The following is a 20558-nucleotide window of genomic DNA, read 5'->3' on the forward strand; positions in this document are numbered from 1 at the left end:
AATGCTGTATCTATCTTGTTTGATTGTTCCTCGAGCGCTTTTCTGAGTTCATTATTTTTCTCAACTCCATTGTGAAATGTTTTGAGACATTTTATAATCATTTTTCTGAATTCTTTCTCAGGTATCTCCAAGGCCTGCCCTCCTTACAGCATGGAGAGAAGGTCTACTTCTGGTTCATTTGTCTCAGATATTTTATCTTTTTTATGGACCTGTTCCCATATGGTCATCTGCTTTTGCTTCTTTGACTTGTTTAATGTTTATCTGTGGTCCTTATAATTAATTATGTGTTTTAATAATTTTTTATGTTTTCTGACTACCTCCAGGAAGATGTGATCAGGATGTGGTCTTCTCTTTTCACTCTCCTTATTGCTTAACTCAGAGTAACTTTTTTGGGCCTCAGTTGGGCCTGGGCCTCGGCGGCGGGCTGTTTGGGCCTTGGGTGGGTGGGTTGAGCCTAGGGCGGGCGGTTTGGGCCTCTGGGGGCCTGGGTATCAGCGACCAGACTGCAGAAGGGTTGGTCCTCAGGCAGGTGGTTTGGGCCTCAGGCGGGCGGTTTGGGCCTTAGGGAACCTGGGTATCAGCAGCTGGGCATCGGGCGGCTTGGGCCTCAGCGGGCGGGTTGGCCAGATTGGGCCTCGGTGGGCTTGTGCCTCAGGGACTGGGCTGAGGGCGGGTTGGGTCTCAGGTGCACTGTGCCTTGGTGACTGGGCTACACGTCGGGTTGGTCCTCAGGGGCCCTGGACCTCCATGACCTGGCTATGGGGCGGGTTGGGCCTTGGGGGACCTGGACCTCGGCGGCGACTGGGCCTTGGTTGGGACTGGGCCTTTTTGACCAGTCTGTGGGTGGGTTGGGCCTCAGGGCATGCCTTGGCCTCAGTGGGCGGGCCTGTGCCTTGGGCGTTCCTGAACCTCAGCGGCTTGGCAGAGGGCTGGTCTAAGCTGGGGCAGTAGAGAGCTGGGGGTAATGGCTGCAGGGAGGTAGTGTCTGTATTTGATGACATAAAAGATGCCTCTCTCAGTCTCTCTGTACCATGGATACCCCGAATTTCCTGATATCCACGCCGATATCCCTCTCTATTTGTTCGGCTTTGTTAGTTTATGCTTCCTTTTCTCTGGAAATGCAGCCTTCTAAGTGGGGTTGCTCTCGCCCTGCATTCCAAGGTCTGCAGTGGGCAGAGGCACTCACCAGCGCAGGCGCGAAGCGGAAGCCGCGTGCAGGCAGGCAAAAGCTCAAAAATGCCTGTAATTCCTCAGCAAGTTGATCTTTTAAAAAAACGAGTTCAGAATGTTGAAATATAAGATCTTATGTTTGTTCAAAGGCTGTCTGTCTGCTAGACAGAGGTTTCCTATGTGCGATTCCGGCCCTTTTCCCCGGAGCCCTACCAGAACTGCCTGGTCAGGGAAGCGCCGGTCCCCTTCCCTAGTTTGTATCTTTTTAAAAAAGTTACATATGTTCTAGGCAAACTTCCTTCATTCTCTCTTACATTTCAAATAAAATTTTAGCATAAACACCAAAGTTGCTAGTCATCCCCCAAACTGTCAGACTCATAACAAAATATAAGTTCTGCATTACGGTGTATTAAGTAGGGCAAAGCCAAGAAACATCAGTTACTGTAAAATTCACATAAGTACAGTTAATAGTCCAACTCTAAGCACTTAAGTCTCTCACATTAACGATTAAAGCATCATGATTATCCTTCAGAAAAAGAAATCATTCATGTCAGCAAAAGCATTGCTGCTATATTCTTTTAAAAAGAGAAAAAATAACTTAATCATAACTAATGAAACCATTATCTACAGTTGAATATGTGGAAAAAAAATATTTTAGAAAAAAGGGGGAGGGTGAAGGCAAGGATTTTAATGTCATAGCAGGAATTATGCAATGTAAACGCCATATTGACCCATATCACAAAATCCAGGAGAAAGGGTCTAATTTCTACACTCTGTGTATATTATTTTATAATCTATGTTCATGAGTTTATACTGCATGTGCTTGAACCAATACAGGTGAATAGCATATGTCCCTAAACACATATACAAACAAGTGATCTTTCAATACTGAACATGGCCTGTCTCCCTAGCTTGAGCTCAAAGAATGTTAAGTGATGCCCAAAGTATTTTAAAAATGCTTGCAGAAACCGTGAACTGAATGTGAAGAGGATCTGAGAAATGAGGCAAATGGATTTAAAATACATATATATGTGTATATATATATACACACATACATACATACATAAAAGGAAGCTTAAAAGTACAAAGGAATTCCCCCCCCCAAAAAAAAAACCAATAACAACAACAACAAAACAAAAAAAAACCCGAGGGAGTAGAAGCAAATACTGTTGAACCATGATACACGGTGGAGATTGTAATCATTGCAGTGAAACAATGGTATAAAGCTGATGTTCTCCCATGTAAACTATCATGCAATTCACAATAAAAACGTAAAATTTTTAAAAAATTGAAAACAAAAAGTGCATGGGAAAACAGAATGAAAAGTTAAGGGAATTTTCCTATGAACTTTCTGAAGCCTCCCCTCATATATAACCTGCCTAGGATTTGCAAATGCATGGATAGTCTTTTTCTGTGGGCTTTGTCTAAACATTTAACTGAAATCAAGGATTAAAAAATTATATAGAGTAAGTAGCACAAGTCCATTGACACCTGGAGGGTTAGGTCTAGAAGAAACTTTACCTTCAAGGTACAAATTCTAACAACAATGTTTTAGCGGAGACATAGGACAATCCTAGGTTTTTTACTTACAGAAAAGAAAGAAAATGTTCAGGAACTATTTTTTCTCACAAGATTGTGTGTGGGGGGGGGAATCCTTACGCATGTATCATCTAATTTAACTTTTATTTAGAATTTAAATGCTTCAAATCAACTACTCTAAATACAAACATGTCATTCCTATAATCCCTCTCTCTCCATCCTCTTACCCAAACATCCCCAAAAGGACCCTGGTATTCTAATGCCCCTGCATCTTCTAAACCTCATGACTGAGGTTGCTAAGTACCACCTCCACAGGAACAAAGCAGTACTTTCTGTGTTGTTGTTAAGTGCCATCAAGTCAGTTCAGACTCATAGCAATCCAGTATAGGGTTTCTGGAGTGCTGGTGTGGTGCTGTAGGATAAAGCACTGGACCACAAAGTCAGTTTGAATCACTTGGAAGGTCCCTTGAAAACACTATACAGGGTCGCTATGACTGGGAACCTACCCTACGGTACTTAACAACAACAACATAGGGTCCTGAGAAACAGTTGGTGGGTATGAACCGCCATCCTTATGGTTAGCATCCAGTGCTTATCCTAGAGTGCCACACAAGGACTCCATACTGTCTAGTGCACCTTCTATTTTTTGTTCATGACTGAAAGAGATCTAGGCTGAGGACTGCTGCTAACATGATTGTTAGCTCTGGTGGCAGGCCGCGGATCCCCAGACTAATGGCTCTAGTTCATGCCCACCAGCTAGGGTTTGTAGAACTCTGGTTTCATGGTAAATCTGAAGGCTATGCAGCTTGATTGAGAGTTAGACATGGCTGCCTGCCTGTCCCATTGGATTTTGCTATATATATTGTAATCAGTATGGTTTTGGTCACTTCCTTTTTTGTCATAACTATTGCAGGAAGAACTGCTTCTGACTCTAGTAAACAGCTTGTTTCTGGGAGGAGACTCACATAAAAGTGAAACATTTGATGAGCAGTGGCGGAAGTAAGTATGTTGTGGAGAATCTTGGTCTTTGGAGGGGCTCCATGGTTTATTTGTACTGTGGTAAAGATCACTCTGTTCCCTTCAAATGATCTTTAATGCTTTTGAATACGACAAAAAGTAACTCAATGATGTTCAAGGCAAGATAAACCATCAGCATGAAGATGATGAAGATGCTTTTCTCTGTGAGGCAAGAGATGAAGCAATCCAGTTGAAGAGGGCAGGGATCTCTTTTGCAAGAATACATTGCACTCAGGCTGAATCCACAGAGGTACCACTGGATCAGCAAGACAGTCAACACAGAAACATACTTTAAGAAGATACTGCTAATAATGTAGGTTTGCAGCAAGCCTCCTTGCATTTTGACCTTGCTGTGTCCTTCAATACCATACTTAAATTTCATTAATTCAATTTCCTGCAAGTTCATCTCCATGCTGACACCATCCGTTTGGGCAACTTTGAGTTCCTCCTCTTTCTTGTTCAACTTCTCTTCTTTTCGCATTACATAGAACATGTGAACCAGGTACAACAGTGTGGGTACAGACACAAATGTAACCACACTGACCTGCAGGACCCATAAGCGCATGTGAAAGACTGGGAAAGACTTGTCATAGCAGATGTTTTCACAACCAGGCAAGGCAAACTGCTCAACATCCCAGGCTGAGTCAACCACTATTCCCAATAGCAAGATTCGGAAAATGAAAATGACTGAGAGCCACACTTTCCCTCCAGCTGTGGAATAGGCCTGGTCCTTGTCCAGGAGTTGGCCTAAGGTACTCCAGTCATTCATGCTGCCTGGATGCTGTTCTTAGCATAAAAGAAGTGAAGCAAGCATGCCAAATGATTGTACTCCTTGGAGGATGAAGTAAGATGAAAAGAAAAGTTCAATCACTTAGAATTGCCTATTTAAAGTTTGAAAGGTTGCTGCTGTTGGGTACTTTCCATACTCCTTTCCCCAATGAAAGGAAACTGCTGCTACCTGGGGTAAACGCTTAAACAGATTACTTTTCATACATGAAAAGTATGAGTATACTTTAATAAAGATGTGTATATCTTTAAGGGAGCAAACTACAAAAATAGAACAAAACAGACAACTCTACAAGGCGTCTTTCAATTCTAGAATAAAACAATCTCCAGAAATAATGTCCCAAAGACAGAAATTAACAATTCATGCCCATACACTGACTAATTCATCTTCAGAAGTATTAAGGCCAACATCTCCCAAATGGATTCAGTGCCTACTAGGTGTGACAGGTACTGGTTCCTAATGGTGAGTAATTTCTCTACTTTTGGAACTCATAATCAACTGGGGAAACAGATAATTAAATGTAAAATACTTTAATGAAACATGATCGATGGGAGGATAGACTATTATTCTACTTACCACTGAGAAAGAAATCAATCCCAATTTCAGAAATGTGAGGGGAAAATATACATCAAAGAATCAATAAAAATGCTAAGTGAGTGAGTGAATATATACAACTGCAACTTTAAGTCAGTGCCAAGAAACAAATAGGAGGCAGTGACAATATAATGTGAGGAAACCCAGACCAGACATGATAGTCAGCCAAGCAAAGAATAGAATTGTTGCACGTGAAAGACCTAACTTATCTCAAGATTTTAACCATGCCACTACTATCGTGCTGTGGCTTAATGTGCTGGACTGTAAAGTCAGTATGAACTGCCAGGTCGATGGTTTAAGCTCACCAGCTGCTCCTCAGAAACCCTATACAGGAGCACTATGGGTCAAAACCAGTGTGATGGCACTTAATATTCTTTATCCATTTAAATAGAGTCCTTATTTCCTTATAAGAAGTTTCTATGTAAAAAACCATAAGGAAAGGTTTATGCCTCTATTGCAGAGCATGCTGGACAAATGGATTTTACCTTAAAATGAACTACAAGTTAGGACCTTAGGTGGAATCATAAGCTCCATCCAGAATCTTCTGAGGTGGGACATTCCCACTAGAAAGGACAAGTACACCAGCCTAGAACAGTTAGAGCAACAGAAGATACTTCTGGAAAGAAAGATCAGCAGGAAAACTCCAAAACAAAAATGGCAGTACAATTGGCTACTACAAGGAATAAGCAAGTTGTTCGTCAGGGAGCCATCAAGGCAAATCCCCCTCCAAGACTAAAACTCACAGGGAACACATGAGCAGATATGTTAGCTTGCTGGTGACCGCATTGACCTACTAGTGAGTAGAAGAGGGGGAAAGGCAGCAAAGAAGATATGGGCTGAGTTCAACCATTTCCCATAGACTCCCATTGACTTAGAGATAAGAGAGAGAAGAGGAAGGGCTGGTTGGTCAGAAGTGTGGTCAGACCTCAGGATTTCTGAGCCCATGAACAAGGACATAGCCATGGAGCACGGGAGCTGAGAGTGAAGCATCTAGATGAGGTGAGATGCACAAGAATGCCCAAACTTGCAGATAGTACACATTTGACCTAGCCTCAATGGAATTGGATTAGAAGAAAATAAAAAAATTAATCTTTGATAAAGGAAACAAGTTTAACTTGCTACACAATTTGATGAATTTGACCTATACTCATGGATGTAGTAGCTCAAAATACTAACTAAGAGGGAAGGAGTCTTCACATCAAGTATCAATCCTATCCCCTCTGTATACAGGGTATATAGGGACAGGTAATTTAAAACATTTTCTACCAAAATGGGGGAATGATAAAGGCAAGAAGTGACTAGCTTATTACAAGTTTTCAAGAGGGAGTTTAGTTTCAGAGTGAGCAGGGAAAGGTAGAGTCCCCATTGAATAGTTTTCATCTTGTCTAGAAGGGTCTGGTGAAAAGAGATGCGGGTAAGATTCTTACGATTCAATAGAACTGTTACCATGATTAACTGCGACTGTCACAACTGTAAAGGTAAGTTTTGTAACAAAAAGGGGGAAGTAGTTAATCTTATAGTCCATGAACAGAGAACCCGAGGACCATCAAGGGAGAAGACCACGAGCATAATGTGCGGCCTTATCTAGAGAGGCAGTGACACCAGAGATGGAGGCAGAGATGAGGACATGGAGAGAGAGCACAACTGAGGACTCTAGACTCATTGAAAGAGAAAGACTGAGTGCTGGTGGCCAGTAGGCAAGCTTACAGAATGTGCCCTTTGGTTGTTTAAATAATTATATATTTCTGAGTGTTTCTGTGTACTTCCCGCCGTGCTCCCCAAAAAACTGTTGAATGAAGACGCACGGAGGAGACTGTAATCATTGCAATGAAATGATGAATGTAAAACCGATGTTCTCCCATGTAAATTATCACTCAATTTACAATAAAAACTTAAAAACAAAATACAAGTAATTGATTATTACATGGCAAAAATTATTTTTCCGCCAAATCATTCCAATACAGCATCAACTCATTTTAAAATAAGTTTTATTTTGTGTTAAAAAAAAAAATCATGATATTATTTAACATTTTAAGTTTCTCTCTCCAAATGGGGGAGGGGGAAGGGGAGAACAACTTTTTTAGCTCCAAAAAGATAAATGTTCATTTTAAACAATTGGCAAAATTAGAAGAAAAATTTAATCCTTAAAACACGTTATAAACTTGTCATATAACAAGCAATCTTAAATACCACAGAGCTAATTTGGGTCTTAGTTTAATGGCTGTTCCTCACAGTGGGTTCAGTGGGAAAAATGAAACTTAATATGAAACCTAAAAATTTTCAAGGATAATATAATTTAAAATGTCTTAATTGAGGCTAGTGACAACTGCTATCTAAGGATCAAAACTGAAGCCTCCACAAATGCAATCTTACAGCAAGTAATCAAATTATAAGACTTTCAAGCGCACACAGTACTTTCTTGGTTGCTTAAAGAACCCATTTTTGCCATTAACTATCCACCATCATACAGTTGCTCTGAATGTAATCCTATTACACTAAAGTCAGATCTTTAGTTTATAATTAATACATTCTTCAAGGTTAATTGAAAATAAACCCTTGAAGCATAAGAATTCTGCATTTACTCTTATTAGTTTTTCAAATTTACATAGTGCTTTAGCTTCCAGAGATTTCAAAGGACCTTAGAAAACTGAGTTACTTCTTTAAAAACAAGTGGGGTACAATAATAACAAGTGAAGGTTAAAGAAAACAATCCCCAGATCGACTTTAGCATGGTTTATAAGAAGGTATCTGATAAAAGAGAAAACAGTGTTTTGTTTTGGAGGGGAATCAATTGATGTCATCATTCTATTATTCTAGTTAATTTAGGGCAAAGTTATTAATGATTTTATGGAACTAGATAAAGTCCTTGAGTTTTTTAATATTCTGTTCTGAAAAAGGACATTCTAAACATGTGAGAATATACAGATCTGAGATTCAAAGGGATGGAAATAACAGAATGAATCATCTCAGCTAAGCAAATTGTTCATAGGAAAGTTAAAAACCGCTTGCTGAACATTATTTTTAAACTGGATAAGATATTTCTAATTTTAAAATATAAATGTAAGACTTCCAGTTTCAGCTATGGCATGTTAGGAGCTTTGGAAATAGTCACTCTAGTCCTTATAACAAGTAAAAAGCTCAACTGAAAATCAACTTTTCATAAAACTCTCTAGAGAATTGAGGTCACAGGGCAAACTGACATCCCAATCCTAGAGACAAGATTAGCTTACCTGAAGAAAGAAGTAGCCACTGGAGTCATACACTATCAGTCATACTCAAGTGCCAATTTTAAAGAATTGTTGGAGGCCAAGTGTGACTATCATTGAGAGTGGAAACTCTTGGTGGCTCAGTCTTGGGAGAACCTCCACACTTTCCAGGCTTTACCCCCAGAAACCTCAATAAATTATAACTGTGAGGGTCCAAGAAAAATCTCCTCCCCTTTTGGGCAGAGGCAGGGGACAAGTAATCATTTTGATATCTACCCAAGAAATAAGTCCAGAACATTCTTCATAACAAAGGCCAACCCTCCAAGGGCACCTTTCCCAGAGCCATCTCTGTCCTGGGGGAAGGGCACAGCCCATTCTAGCCTTCCTGATTCACCTAAGGGGATTGGGGGAGGGATCAAATCCATCAAAAAACTGAGACTGAATCATAAGATTATAGACACATTTTGCTTCCCCAACACCCTGCTGGTGCTGGTGATATGCCGTAGAGTCAGTTCCAACTCACAGATCCCTGTACAGGGCTTCCAAGGCTGTAAATCTTTACAAGAGCAGAAAGCCTCATCTTTCTCCCGTGAAACAGCTGGTAGTTTCGAACTGCTGACCTTCAAGTTTGAAGCCTGATTCATAACCACTACACTACCAGAGCACCAACCAAATCAACAGGACTGTAGTACAGTTAGCACCTGAAAGTATTGCAAGGCATATACTTTACTTTAGAAGAAGTTCTTAGGGAAACCCAAAGACAACAAGGGAAGGGGGAAAAAAAGGAAACTGAAGGCTCTGCAACACATAACTAGAATAAACCTTAATCACAGACCAGGACCTAACCAGATTAATACCTCAGTTCTTAGGGCCGGATACAGCATCTCTGGCTTTCAAAACACTATCAGACATCCTAAAAGGCAAGAAAAAAACAATCTAAAGAAAAAAAACAAGCATCAGACTCAATGTCTCAGGCATAACACAAATTTTGGAATTACCAGATAAGGAGTTTAAGATTAAGATTAATGTTTGGGGTTCTAAAAAAAAAAAAAAAAGAAAATATCTAAGAACAGATGGATAATGTAAACAGATGGAAACACCACGACAGAATCAAAAGAAAATGCTAGGAAGCAAAGACATTGTAATAAACATGAAGAGTACTTTCATGAGCTCATCAGTAACTGGGCACCGTGGAGACAGTCACTGAAGTTGGCTATAGCAATAAAAATTTCCCAAATTGAAGCAATGAGAAAAAAGAATGAAAAGAGAAGAACAGGATATCCAGGAAATATTTGACAATTAGACAAGGTATAATATTCACATAAATTGGATTATTATAAAATAAAGGACAAAAATATTTAAATTAATAATGACTAAGAGTTCTGAAAGATCTAAACCACAGATCAAGGAAACTCAGAAAACACTGAGCAGAATATATATATATATATACACTTCATATTTAAGCTGCCAAAAAAAAAAAAAAAAAGGGACAAGGAGAATATCTTGAAAGACACTGAGGTGTGGGGGGGATGTCTTAACTATAGAGGAACAAGCATAAGAATTACATCTGATTTATGAAATCACATAAAATGCTCAATTTTTAAAAAAGAAACAAAAAAACAAGTGCAATGAATAAGTAGAATACAGTTGTATTCCAAACGCTTCAAATATTAATCCAACAACAATCACTTTAAATGTGAATAGTCTAAAATATAAAAGTGGTCAGAGTGGATGAAGAAAAAATACCCATTTAAAAAATATACAGATAGATAAATGAAAAGTAAAGTGTTGGAGAAAGATAGGACATGTTAACCAATTAAAAGAACACTGCAATAGCCGTATTAATTTTAGACAAAGCAGACTTCAGAAAGAAAAATCAGCAAGGAAAAAGGGGCATTACATGAATATAAATTCTCCAAGACGATATAATAATCCACAACATGAATGTATCCAACAAGAGTGTATCAAAATATTAGACACAGAGAGAGAGAGGGGCTGTGTGCTGACGACCGGGGGACAGGCTTGTATTGTATACCCTTTGGTTGGGTGATGATGCATAGAGGGGAATGTAACCATGGCAATGAAACGATGTACAATAGGATGAATGTAAAACTAATGTTCTTCCATGTAAACTATCACATAATTCACAATAAGACATTAAAAAAAAGAGTGTATCAAAATACATGAAGCAAGTACAAATTTAAAAAAAAATTAGGAGAAAAAGATAAATGAATTGTTAAGAGTTGCATACTTCAACAATTTCTATCAGTAATTTATAGATCCAACAAACAAACAAGTCAGAAAGGACTAGTTGAATTGAACAGCACATTGTATTACTCAGGTTCCTCCAAAGATACTGAACTGATAGAGAGGTAGATAAGATAAGATGATAAGATAAGATAAGATAAGATAAGATAAGATAGATAGAGAGATAGATAGGTAGATAGATAGATAGATAGAGATAGGTAGATAGACAGACAGACAGACAGATAGACACACACACACACTGACTTATTTTTAAGGAGTTGGCTCACACAATCATGGGGGCTGGCAAGTCTAGAATCTGGAGATCAGAAAATAGGAAGCCGAAAATTCTGGCAGTTTTGTGTTCAAAATCAATACACCAGGTAGGGAGCTAGAAACTCTAGCAGTATAGTTATGTTACAGAGACAGAATATTTCTCCTTTGGGAAACCTTAATTTTTGCTCAGGTCTTCACCTGATTAGGTCTTCTCTTGATATGGTCCACTCACATTATCAAAGTTAATCCACATTGCTTGAGTTCAGCTGATTTTGATTAAAGGTTAACCACATGTAAATAATTTCACAGTAACATCTAGACTAGTGTTTGAAAAAGCAGCTGAGCACCAGAGTCTAGCCACTAGCATCATCAATCAACTGATCTAGCAGACATCTACTTAATACATCATCCAACAATACCAGAATGCACATTCTTATCATGCTTACATAAAACATTCACCAAGACAAACCAAAGTCTGGATCATTAAATACACTTTAATTATTTACAAGAACAGAAATTATACTGTGTTTGTTTATAGACCACAATGAAATTACACTAGAAATCAGTAACAAAAAGATAGCTAGAAAATCTCAAAATATTTGTAGGCTAAGCCACACTCTTCTGAATAACACATGGACCAAAGTAGTAGTATTAAGAAACAAAAACACTTTGAATTAAATGAAAATAAAAATACAACTTATCAAGAATTGTGTGATGTAGCAAAAACAATGCTTAGAAAAGAAGTTATAGCACCAGGATGCATATATTAGAAAAAAAGACAGACATAATATCAATTATAGAAGTTGTAACCTTTTAAAACTAGAGCCAGAAGGGCAATGTAAGCCTTTAAAAAGTACAATACTGAAGAAAATAAAAAAAAATCCAGAAGACTGATACTATCCAACTTCAAGACTACTGAAAGTTATAGTAATCAACATAGCATGCTATTGACAAAAGATTAGACAAACAGATCAATGGAAAAGAATAGCCCAAAAAGGGACTCACTAATACAATCAACTAAACTTTGACAGAGGAGGAAAAATAATTCAATGCAAAAAAAGATAACCTTTTCAACAATGGGACTGGAATTAACTAGATGTTCACATGTAAAAGAAAGACCCTAGACACAAACCTTACTTATACCTTTCACAAAAATTAACTCAAAATGGATCACAGAACTAAACATAAAACAAAACTATACCGCTTCTGGAAGATAACATAAGAAAAAAATCTAGGTGACCTTGGCTTTGGAGAAACACCACAAAAAATACAAAGTATAAAAGAAAAATTGGACTTCATTAAAATCATAACTTCTGCTTTTTGAAAGACACTGTTAAAGAATAAACAGACTGGAAGAAAATATTTGTAAAGCACATATCTGAAGAGTGACATCACTGAAAACGGCAGGAAAGTGACCCGTAGGGCTCCATCCCACTCAGAAACAACTAATGAACTGGCGAAACCTATCAGAAGCAACTTTTCCAGAACTCTGGAATCTAGTAAAAAACTTATAGCCACCAGGAGAAGCTTGGTGGAGAGGGAGGCAACTGCTTTGTGGTCTGAGAGTTCTGAAGCATTTTAAACTGCTTACCTTCCATCTCCCACACCCTATATCTGCAGCAGCTGAGTCAACTGCAGCCAGGCTTCTGGCACAGGTTGCAGAGAAGGGGAGCAATATGGACCCTTTTTTTTTTTTTTCAAATTATTGTGGTTGTGAGTTTTGACCTGTCCAGTAGCTTCCCTTTGTTTTGCCTTACTCAAAGAAGTCTTGGGGTTGAAACTGTGTGCTGGATGGCTTGTGCCAAAGCATCTAAAGGCCCAAAATTGATTGCAGCATTCTGAACAAGTAACAGACTTTATCTAGGAAAGGAGAGGCTCATAAGGAGATATGTAGAAGACTAAAGGAGCTCTGGTAGCGTAGTGCTTACAAATCGGGCTGCAAACCACAAGGTCAGCAGCTCGAAACTACCAGCTGTTCCCCAGGAGAAAGATGAGGCCTTCTGCTCCCGTAAAGATTTATAGCCTCGGAAACCCTATACAGGGTTGCTAAGAGTTGGAACCGACTCCACAGCACATAACAGCAACAACAACAAAAGGCTTTTTAAAACTTCCATGTGTACTGGAAAATCAAAAAGACAAACGTGCCTGGTCACATTGCGAAGAATTCACAGTAAAGAACTGAGAAGATCTTGATTTCTCACCTGAGGTTCCAGGCAAGCAGGAATTGAAGACTAACGCAGAGTTGTAAATAGCCTGGCTAAGCTTTGAGAGAATGCCCAAAATAAAGCCAATCAACAAAGACTGGGAGAGTATTTTTTTTCTTATATTCCCCCCTTTTCTTCTTGTTTTCAATTCTAGTCATTTAAGAAAACAGTGAAAACACTAATTAATAAAACACAGAATTCAGTGGCCATACATGAAAAAGACTTCATAACAATAGTTTAGAAAAGGGAAACAAAGCAATCCACAATAACAACAAAACCAAACACTAGTTTTAATATTATATTCAAAATGTCCAGTTTTCAACAAAAATTATGAAATCTATTTAAAAAAAATGTAAAAAGTGGAAAATGTAAAATGGCGCAGCCGCTTTGGAAAACAGTTTGGAGGGTTCTCAAAAAGGTAAACAGAAATTCATTCCTGGGTATGTACCCTAAAGAACTGAAAACAGGTACCCAAACAAATACTCATATAAGATAGTTCACAGAAACATTATTGATGATAGCTAAAAGATCAAAACAACTGAAATGTCCATCATTCCCCTCAGTGAACTGATAAACAAAATGTGGTAAATACAGAGAATGGAATTTTTTCAGCTTAAAAAAATAATATTATACTGATATATGCTACAATGTGGATGAACTTGAAAATATACAGAGTGAAAGAAGCCAGACACAAAAGGTCACCAGTTGTATGATTCCATGTATATGAAATATTCAGACCCATGCCATGGAATGTTCAATCGCCTCATATGAATATGAAAGCTGGATAATGAGATTCATAAGGAAGACAGAAGAATTGATGCCTTTGAATTTTGGTGTTGGCAAAAAATACTGAATATACCACAGACTGCCAATAGAATGAGCAAATTTGTCTTGGAAGATATACAGCCAGAATGCTCCTTAGAAGGATGGAGGATGGAGAGACTTGGTCTTACATACTTTGGACATGTTATCAGAAGGGACCAGTCCCCGGAGAAGAACATAATGCTTGGAAAAGTAGAGAGTCAGCAAAAACAGAGAAAGACTCAGAACAAGATAGACTGACACAGTGGCTGCAACACTGGGCTCAAACATGGCAAGCTTTGTAAGGATGGTACCGGACCAGGACGTACTTTGTTCCGTTGTACATGGGGTCATTATGAATCAGACCTGACTCACAGAGCCTAACAACAATCAAATGCCTCAGAATTTAACAATCAAATGCCACTTTATAAAATGATTACTTTTGTTACATAAATTTCACCTCAATTAAAATTTTTTTTTTTTTTAAAGTGATAACATGTCTGAAATGTGGTTTAAATCCTGGGTCTGCTAAAGAGCGCTGGTGGCACAGTGGTTAAGTACTTGGGTGCTGATCATAAGGTCATCAGAACCCAACATCTGCTCATTGGAAAAAAGATGTGGTAGTTTGCTTCCATAGAATTCCGTCAAGCTGGTTCTAATTCACAGCAACCCTGTATAGTATAGGGTTTCCAAGAAATGGCTGGTGAGCTTGAACTGCTGACTCTGTGGTTCAAACTGACCTTGCTGTCCTGTCCATCACATTAACCCAAAGCGCCACACCAGGACTCCTTAGGAAGCCTATAGGGCAGTTCTATACTGAGTCAAAATCAACTGGCTGGCAAGGGGTTTTGTTTTAGGGGTAGTTGTTCTTGTTAAGTGCCTAATATCAACCCTGTATAGGGTTTCCACCACCACCTGTCTGTCGGTTTGTCGTACTGTGGTGGCTTCTCAGTTGCTGTGATTCTGGAAGCTATGCCACCGGAATTTTAAATACCAGCAGGGTTAATCATGGTGGACAGGTTTCAGATAAGCTTCCAAAGGCAGACTAGGAAGGAGTGACGAACTACTTCCGAATGTTTAGTCACTGAAAACCTTATGAATAGCAGAGAAACACCGTCAGATATAATGCCGGAAAATGAGCCATTCAGGTTGGAAGGCACTCAAAAATGCGACTGGGGAAGAGCTGCCTCCTCAAAGTAGAGTTGACCATGATGACACGAATGGAGTAAAGCCTGTGGGAGAAAAGCCAGCGGGGCCTACATTTGCTGATGGGGAACAACTCAAAATGAACAGAGACAGCTGTAAATACCCATTAATAATTGAAGCATGGAATGTATGAATTATGAAACTAGGAAAATTGGAAATTGCCAAAAATGAAATGAAACACATAAACATCAATATCTTAGGCATTGTTGTTAAGTTGTTAAGTGCTGTTGAGTCAGGTCTGACCTATAGCGACTCTGTATAGGGTTTCCTAGGAGCAGCTGGTGAGCTTGAATTGCCGACTTCTCAGTTCAAACAGCTTTGCAGTCTGGTGCATTAACCCACAGCATCACACCAGGACTTTAGTGAGCTGAAATGGACTAGTATTGGCTATTTTGAATCTGAGAACCACATGGTTTACTATGTTAGGAATGCCAAATTGAAGAGGAATGGTGTTGCATTCATTGTTAAAAAGAACATATCCAGATCAGTCATGAGGTACAACACTTTCTGTGGTAGGATAATATCCATGCACCTACAGGGAAGACCAGTTAATACCATTATTATTCAAATTTACACACCAACAACTAAAACCAGTGAGGATGAAATACAAGAATTTTACCAACTTCTTCAATCTGAAATTGATCAAACATATAATGTATTGATGATTACCAGTGATTGAAATGCAAAGGTTGGGAGCAAAGAGGAAGGATCAGTAGTTAGAAAATATGTTCTTGGTGACAGAAATGATGCTGGAGATCGCATGATATAATTTTGCAAAATCAATGATTTGTTCATTTCAAATACCTTCTTTAGACAGCATAAGAGACATTTATACACATGGACCTCACCAGATGGAATACACAGAAATTAAACTGATTACATCTGTGAAAAGAGATGATGGAAAAGCTCCATATCATCAGTCAAATCAAGGCCAGGGGCAGATTGTGGAACAGACCATCAATTGTTATATGCAAATTCAAACTGAACCTGAAGAAAATGAAAACAAGTCCACGAAAGCCAAAAATATGACCTTGAATGTATGCCACATGAATTTATAGATCATCTGAAGAACAGATTTGATACATTAAACACTGAAGACCGAAGACCAGAAGAGACGTGGGATGACATTAAGAACATCATACATGAAGAAAGCAAAAAGTCATTAAGAGGACAAGAAAAAAGGAAAAGATCAAAATGGATATCAGAAGAGACACTGAAACTTGCTCTCCAGCATAGAGATGATAAAACAAAAGGAAGAAGTGAGGAGGGAAGTAAAAGCTGAACATATAATTTCAAAGGTCAGCTTGAGAAGACAAAGTCAAACATTACAACAAAATGTGCAAAGATCTGGAGTCAGAAAACCAAAAACAAAGAACACTCCCAGCATTTCTCACGTTGGGGGAACTGAAGAAAAAATTCAAGCCTCAACTTTTATTACTGAAGGATTCTCTGGGAAAATTATTGAATGATTCAGAAAGTATCAAAAGAAGATAGAAGGAACATAGAGTCACTGTAACAAAAGGAAATGGTTGATGTTCAACCTGCGATATGCAAATGATACAACCTGGCTTGCTGAAAGTGAAGAGGACCTAAAACATTTACTGATGAAGATCAAAGACCACAGCCTTCGGTATGAATTACATCTCAATGTAAAGAAAACAAAAATCCTCACCACTGGATCAATAAACAACACTCTTTATCAATGGAGAAAAGATTGAAGTTGTCAAGGACTTCATTCTTCTTGGATCAACTATCAACATTCATGGAAGCAGCAGTCAAGAAATCAAAGGACACATTGCACAAGACCTTTTTAAAGTGTTGAAGAGCAGAGATAGCTTGAGGACTAAGGTGCGCCTGACCCAAGCCATGGTATTTTCAGTTCCCTCATATGCATGTGAAAGATGGACAATGAATAAGGAAGACCATAGAATTGATGCTTTTGAGTTATGGTGTTGGAGGAGAATATTGAAAGTGCCATGGGCTGCCAAAAGAACCAACAGATCTTTGTTGGAGGAAGTGCAGCCAGAGTGCTCCTTGTAGGCCAAGATGGCCAAACTTCGTCTCTCATACTTCGGACAAATTGTCAGGAGGAATCAGTCGCTGGAAAAGAATATCATGTTTGGTAAGGTGGAGGGTCAGAGAAAAAGAGGAAGACCCCCAGCAAGATGGATTGGCAAAGTGGCAACGTCAATGGGCTCAAGCATGGCAACAATAATGAGGTTGGCCCAAGACTAGGCAGTGTTTTGTTCTGCTGTACATAGGGTCAGTACCGACTCGATGGCACCTAACAACAACAATAGGGTTTCCTAGGAGTGGCTGGTGAGTTTGTACTGCCAACCTGGTGGTTATCAGATCAATGCTTATCCTATAGCATCACACCAGGACTCCAGTTTTTGGAGTATCACCTAATAACTATGTGGCCTTCAGGAAATTAAACTATCTGAGCAGCAGTTTCCCCATATAAAAGGAAAAGTATTTCTTTCTAACTTCTAAAGCTGTTATAGGGAGTTCTGGTAGCGTAGTGGTTACTAGTCGGGCTGCCAACCTCCAGGTCAGCAGTTCGAAACTACCAGCGGTTCTGAGGGAGAAAGATGAGGTGTTCTGCTACCGTAAAGATTTACAGCCTTGGAAACCCTGTGCAGGGTCACTATGAGTCGGAACTGACTCCACAGCACTTAACAATAACATGAGGATTTAAAAGTAAAGAAAATAAAGCACTGAGTACAATGTCTGACAAGGAGCCCTGGTAGCATAGTGGGTTAGGAGCTGGGCTGCCAACCGTACGGTCATCAGTTTGAATCTACCAGTCACTCAACGGTATAAAAGATAAGGCTTTCTGCTCCCATAAAGATTTACAGCCTTGAAAACAGGGTCACTATGAGTCTGAACTGACTCAATTGCATACAACCACCACCACAATGTCTGACAAACAATAGTCACTAGAGACAGAAGTTATTACTATTTCTTCTTGATTTCTCATTTATATACACTTGAATCATGTTGCTGTTAAGTGGCTATGAGTTAGTTCTGACTCATAGCAACTTTGTATAAAGTTTCTCAGGCTGTAAATCTTCGCAGGAGCAGAAAACCTCTTGTTTCTCCTGCAGAGCGGGTAGTGGGCTCAAACTGTTGGACTTCTGGTTAGCAGTCCAATGCTTATCCTACAGAGCTGCAGCAGAAGATATTTCAAGTTTTCTTCTCCTAAATAATTTTAATCTTAACTATAACAGGCTTTATTAGCATTAGTAGTAAGTAGTACTACTTTATTAGCATTAGTAGTAAGTTATCCAATATCCTTGATTGGTCACAAGCACCTTATTCGCATAGTCCTACACAATCATTATATGGGAGTCACAAAGACTATAACTATTCTAGGCCGTATTAAGTAATTTACAGTACCTCAATGATTTTTTTCTCCTAAGGTTTTGACAAAAAGTCACACTAAGGAGTTAATATAAATCACTAAAATACAGACATTTATCAGAGACTGATGAAGAAAATATTTATCTTTAAAAGGTATAGAAAGAATGTTCTCTTTAAAGTCCATCTAGTGACTCAGCCAACTCATCCTCCAGCAGAAAGGGGGTAGGGATGATCATTTACAAACTGAATCACTGTAGAAGGATGAATAAGGTCAAGTATTCTAAACAGGTAAGATAAGCAGAGAGTTTATCGTACTGGCTAGACCCAATGTAACCATTCACTTATTCCACTTCTGTAAAATACAAAAAATAAAAAACACAAAGCTCCAACTAGGATAATGAAGACAAAGGCAGCCAGGAAGTTTGTAAAGGTCCAAACTCTTCTAGCTTCCTAAAGAAATCAGATTGTCCTGGAAAATGACCTACGAGCCATTCATAACTCCTTTTATCAATACAAAAGCAACAAAAACAGAGGTAGTTTCCACTCCATAAACAGAGTAGCAGAATAAAAAATGCAAAACATTAAAAACTGAGATTTCAAGAGCTTCTCCTTCAAGTATCACAATACATTATGATACAAAAACATACAATTTTGGTGAGATGGCTTTGGAGATTGAGAGACTCTTAAACAATTAATTGGATCAGCAACAATAGGACTAGGAGAGGAAACCAAACAGAAATAATACTTTTATAGAAGTGCCTCTGTAAAAGACAAATCTCTTTCATGTTTATCTTTAATGATCTCCACTGTCTTATTCCTGACCTGAAGTCCAGTGTAACAATGGCATCTCATTAATCTCCATAACCTGTCATTCGTGTCATTTAAGAGACAGATTTTTAAAAATTATTGTGAAATAATCAACTAACACTGAAATATTTCCAACATCTTACAATCTTTATTAAAAGCCCAAGTCTTTCTATAATTATGTTCAAATGCTAGAATTTTTTCATACAAAAAACAAGAACTCTCATCTTATTTTTACAATATATGAGTATATATAAGGAGAAACGAAATGACCATGCAAATACCTGATGTCATAACGGTTTCTCATTGTTAACTTATCTTTTATTTTTAAAACTCAATTCATATGTAAACCCAAGACAAAGTTTTTTTCCATGTTTTTAATTAAATAGTGTGAAAAAAAATCTGTAAAAACAATAGTTTGTTTTATTTTCATGGAAAATAATTGTGTGGCAGTCATTTACCCAAGGAAAGCATCAACCCCAAATAACCATAAAAAATCTGTGAAATTGGTAATAGCTACTGACTTTTTTTCAAAAAAAACAAAGTACTCTTCTTACTGCTCTCAATCTCAATTTCTCAACTTTTATTTACTCTCCCCTTTGATGATGTTGTTGTTAGGTGCCATTGAGTCAGTTCTGAGTCACAGCGGACCTCTATACAAAAGAGGAAAACACTGCCTGGTCAGTCCTGCACCATCCTGACAAGTGTTGCTATGTTTGAGCTCATTGTTGCTGCCACAGCAGCAATCCATCTTGTTGGGGGTTTTCCTCTTTTTCACTGTCCCTCCATTTTACCAAGCATAATGTCCTTCTCCAGGGGCTGGACCCTCCTGATAAGATGTCTAAAAAACAAAAAGCAAAGTCTCACCATCCTCGCTTCTAAGAAGCATTCTGGCTGTACTTCCTCCAGCATAGAGTTGTGTGCTCTTTGACAGTGCATGGTGTTTTCAAAATGCATTAATTCTTCTACAGTCTTCCTTATTCATTATCCAACTTTCTCATGAATATGAAGCAATTGAAAATACTATAGCTTGGCCTTCCTGTGGAGCCTTTGTAGTCTATAGGACTTAAGATGGAATCCTGAGCACCATCCAAAACACTCGGAGGTGGGACATTCCTACTTGAAACAGAAAGTAGACCAGTCTGTAACAGCTAGAAGAACAGAAGAAACTTCTTGAAAGAAAGACCAACAGGGAAAATCCAAAACAAAAATGGTAGTCTGATTGGATACTACATGAACAAGCAAGATGTTCGCTGGGGAGCCATCAAGGCAAGAATTCAAGTCCCTTCAAGACAAATCTCCCTCCAAGACTGAAATTCAAAGGTAACACACAAGCAAGCATGTAAG

The 20558-nt window shown here is 38.6% G+C and overlaps 1 protein-coding gene and 1 pseudogene across 1 annotated transcript in view; both read right to left on the minus strand.

The window, feature by feature from the left end:
* CDKL5 (cyclin-dependent kinase-like 5) overlaps window positions 1–20558 on the minus strand; it is a 176544-nt gene that overhangs the window by 139878 nt on the left and 16108 nt on the right. The window lies entirely within an intron of this gene.
* On the minus strand, window positions 3349–4495 carry LOC102825551 (annotated as a pseudogene).

This window comes from Chrysochloris asiatica, unplaced genomic scaffold (assembly GCF_000296735.1).
Source record: "Chrysochloris asiatica unplaced genomic scaffold, ChrAsi1.0 scaffold00018, whole genome shotgun sequence".
NCBI lineage: Eukaryota > Metazoa > Chordata > Mammalia > Afrosoricida > Chrysochloridae > Chrysochloris > Chrysochloris asiatica.